A 4,757-nucleotide genomic window follows, 5' to 3' on the forward strand; every position below is an offset into this window, starting at 1 on the left:
CCTAGATTTGTCATATGATTGGGCCCTTTTGACAAGTGAGACCGCATTCGAGTGTAGGGAGCTTGCAAACAACCTATAGACCCAATTTGGAAGTTCCGATGATGAATACAAAGGCTGTTTCTCCACCAATGAAGAGAGTAAGGAGGAAGTGCAAAGCATAGAGTATGATTTGAAAGGAAGGGTAATTGAACAGATTAGGGTAGAATCTAAACCTTGAGAGATGAGCATGCTCACAAGAGGATAGACCCCATTCCAATTGACCTCATCGAGTGTAAGTGTTGCGATCATCAAAGAGCTCGAGAATGCGGATGAGGAAGCAACAGCACGAGCCTACTTGCATATCACTATGACCTCCCAAACGACATGCACACTTGATGCACTAATTAATGAAGGAGCCGACACCAATATCTTGATGCATGGACACTAGACCGCATTGGGTCAACCCCAAATACTAAATTTTCATGCAATATGAAACTACTATGGATCAATGAGCTGGAATTTTCCTAGATGGAGTTCGATGCCAGGAAGCAGATGCAAGTCTCGGTTTGTCGATTGGAGTCTACTTGGCTCTCCATCCAATCCCTGCAAGGCTTCATGTTATGAAGCAGCTACATGATCCGGAAGCCAGAAATTGCATCATGATGATCAAGTTTATAGATTTCGATGTCGTCAAGCGAGCTATCCAGATGGATCTGAATTCTAAGCATGATTGCCCCTTTGAAAGTGAAAAAGTGAAATCTCCAAAGTGAACCGGTTTTTCTCAAAAGCTCAAGTTTAAGATTTAAACAAGCTTAAAATCAAAAGATATAACTTTTCATGAATCATTTGAGGTGGTGTTTTTTTCGGTGCCCTCAAAATCCTCATTTTTAAATCTGTCAACTGATCAAGGAACCATCTTGGTGGCAGCATGCTCCATCAATTTCTCGCTCTTCATCACCAAAAGTATGATTGAATTTGGTGCATTATTCAAAAAGATCTCTTTCTACTCTTTCTCTCTCCTCTCTCCTCTCTCCTCTCTCCTCTCTCCTCTCTCCTCTTGTGGGCTGTTCTTATGGTTCAATGTGAAAGAGAGGGGGATGGGCTAAGATGGATGTTTTTTGTCAAACGATGAAGCGAGAGTCAAGAGTCACATGAATCAGAGTTGGGCTGATTGTCAACAGCCATGGAAGAGCATCAACAGGCCTCCAACATTGAAAAATGTGCATCATAATGAGTGATTTTATGAGAAAAAGATAGATTTTACTATTTTATGATTATGAATTCTTGGATGAAATGGTTAGTGCTTGTATTTGATTGCCAATCCTTTGTTTGATTAGTCATGTTGAAAGAATCACAAAAAATCAATCGTATAATAATTGTATGCAAAACATGCAAAATCTAAGATTGGGCGCTTTTAGAAAAAATATGCAAGAAAAAATAAGATTAATGTGTGTGATCCTATAATGGGGCTGAAGCATGAGGTTTAGCCTCAGTATAGCCCCATTTCTTGTTAGAGTGAGTTTTTACCACTTTCAATTTTAAAAAACACATTTAAAAAACCATGCCTACACCTATTTGTACAAGCAAAATCTTAAATAGTAGGTTTCACGTGGGAGATTAAGGTTTATTGCCACCGTTGTCAACAAATTCTAACTAGTATTCCTATTGAGTTTAGCGAGGAGAGAGGTATTATACCTGGCATACATCCTCTCTCTAGGTTTGATTTTGATTATCACAAGTACAAGTGAGATGATTAGTATGGCATGGCCTATCAAATGAAGCATGGGTTTATAATCTTTATTTCGATGGAGCTTCTAGAGGGCCTGCTAAACATGCGAGCATTAGTGTGGTCATCAGAGATCCCCTACATCAATTTTTTATGAAGATGGAAGTCTATTTAGGACCCTCTTTTACTAATAATATGGCAGAATACAAGGTCTTGATCATGGGGTTGAATGTAGTCCAATGTGGTGGTATCCATTGATTATTGGTTAAAGGTGACTTACATCTAGTAATCAATCAACTCAATGGGACCTACAGTGCATGGGATCCCATCTTACGGATGTGCCGTCATGCAACCTTGGATATGTTGCATCTCTTTGAGATGGTGACTTGTCAGTTAGTTTCTCAATAGTGGAATCACTTTGCAGATTCCCTGGCTAATTATGCTTTCATTGAAGATGTCTTTTTAAATTGTGGTCCAAGAGGGGAGCCTTTACAATTACCTCCTAACATTAGCCTTAGATTACTTTGGGGTCTTCTTGTGCTAACACATCATATTTTGGATGTCAATGATTAGTTTGGGTTATGAGTGAGGTAGCCTCAGTGAGCACCTTCCTACTCTATCATGGATGCATAGGATTGTGTATTGTCATATTTGTTAGATGTCCTTGCTATCTATGCAGGGGGTTAGCTAATAACATGATGCACTTAGTATAGGGCTTGAGGATCCCTTATCCTTGGTTGATTTTGTGCTTTAGTAGAGTTATGTTAGGACCAAGGGTTTGTTTTAGTAGTATGCTATTGAATGGTAGTAAAGTGTTTTATTTCGTAAGGCCAAGAGGGTTGTTTCTGTTGTGTTCTTATGTTTTATTTCTTAATGCCAAGAGGGCTAGTTTGTTGATTATAAAATATTATATTCCTTTAGTCCAAGAGGGCCATGTGTTTGTTTGGTGTAGGTACATTTAATGGTTTTCTATTTTAGTGATTGCATCAGACAGGTTTGATGAAGTCTGCCTGGAGGGAGCCTCTACTACCTAGGAGCTTCTTGTGGCCATTCTAGATGGTGTCGTCACCTTTCTGAGTTATTCCCTTAAGCTAATGATGTTATATGTGTATGTGGGGTTATTTTCTTTTCTTTGTTGGGACTGGCAATCAAGGCATGAAGTCCTAGGATTTTGTTAGGTATTTATGGGGGAGATTTGAGTAGTTGTCTGTCAAGACATTGTCAGACACTAAAGACCTGTTTTAGAAGGTAGTCATAGTGACCTTGTTCTCCTAGCCTGCTAGATAGCTATTCTAGGAGTCCTTGCTAGGGTGAGGCAGTAGAGAAGCCTACCAAAATAGAAAAGAAGAGAAAAAATTGAATATGTCTAAAGATAAAATGATAAGGGTGTGTAAAAAGGGGTTCTAACCCCTTAAATTAGGAAAAAAGAGAAAAAAATCCTACAAGCTGTTGATTATTACCTTGTGGAGGCTTGGTAGGTTCTTAGGGATGAGTCAGACTTGGGGTGTTGAGATATCGAGCTCCACTCGTGATACGCCAGGGTGATCGTTGTGTATTTATGTCACCGACGTGTCGGTTGCAGATGCGGTTGGTACACCGCCCATGAATAATAGCTACATGATAGCTATCCTTATCTATTCTAGTTCGTGGCTCAGTTAGTATGCCACCTTAGTTAGTTGAGTTTGGTTTTGAGACCCATATAGAGGGTTCTTCTATTTCTTTGTACTTGAGTTCTTTTGGCTTACACAACTAAGAAGAGGAAAACTGTTTTCAGCCTCCACCCTTGTGTGTATTCCCCCATTGTGCAAGCAAGAAAGCTTCAAGTGAGACTCCTTCCTTCTCTCCCACAATCTTGACATGGTATCAGAGCCTTGTTCGTGGTAAGGAGCTCAAGAAAGCAAGCCAAGCTCGCGGTGGTCTGGTAAGAGGAGCAGTGTTGCTTTCATTTTCTGTTTTGGGAGCAAATCTCTGCAGGTAGCACAGCCGGAAATTGCAGGAGTGCATTGTCTCAGGTTGAGACGCCCTTCGCGGTGAAGCAAAAGGGCAGTATATGCTGCGGGCGAGGGCTTTAGCCCTCGGCGACCTTGTTTTTTTGATTTGAGGCCATTTCGGGGCCTGTTTTGGAGGCGGAAGTTTTCTGCACGCACTCATAAAAAAGGCCAGTTTTATGCTGTGCAGCCACTGTTCTACAGGTCGGTGAAAAGTTACTGTAGAAATTGCATCGTATGCTTATGTGCAGAGACATTGGGAGTTACAGAATCATTCTTGTTGCCTGTTGATGCAAAATCGTCACTAGGAAGTGACTGTGTGGTCAAATACCACTTTCGCCAGTTTTGCAGATTTGCTCTTGTGAGGGTGAAGCTGAGTTTTTGCAGTGACAGAATTTTTCGCAGTGTTCTATAATGGCGTCTGATTCTCTTTCACAGATTGTAACTGAAAAGCTTGACAAGAACAACTTCCAGGCATGGAAGTTTAGAATGACGAATTTCCTTATGGGAAAAGGATATTGGGAATTTGTTGCAGGAAATGAAGAAGAACCAGTTCTTCCTGATGTTCCCAATCAACAGCAAATGCAGGCATTCAAATCATGGCATGAGAGAGCCAGGAAAGTTATGTATTGGCTGTCTATCAGTATTTCAGACTCTATGATTGTGCATATTCAGGATGCAAGTACGCCAAAGGAGGCATGGGATACTCTGTCAAAGATGTATAGCACAAATACACAAGCCAGGAAAATGCAGCTCAAGCAAGAGTTGCACAATGTGCAAAGAGAAAATATGAGCATCAACGACTACCACATGAAGGTGAAGAAGATTGCAGATGCACTTGCTTCCATTGGGTCGCCAGTGGAAGATGATGATTTAGTTTCTGTGACCTTGAATGGTCTAGGAAAGGATTATGCACAGTTTCGGACATCCATTTCAGTTCGTGAAAGATTTCCTGATTTTGAGGAGTTGATTGCTCTTCTAATTTCTGAGGAGCAGAGAAATGGTGGTGCATCTTCTTCAGGAGGAACTTCAAAAGAAGTTGTCTTCTACTCAAATGCTGGAAG

This window comes from Lygodium microphyllum, chromosome 11, assembly GCF_053477565.2.
Source record: "Lygodium microphyllum isolate KBCC chromosome 11, Lygodium_microphyllum_v1.1.10, whole genome shotgun sequence".
NCBI classification, from domain to species: Eukaryota; Viridiplantae; Streptophyta; class Polypodiopsida; order Schizaeales; family Lygodiaceae; genus Lygodium; species Lygodium microphyllum.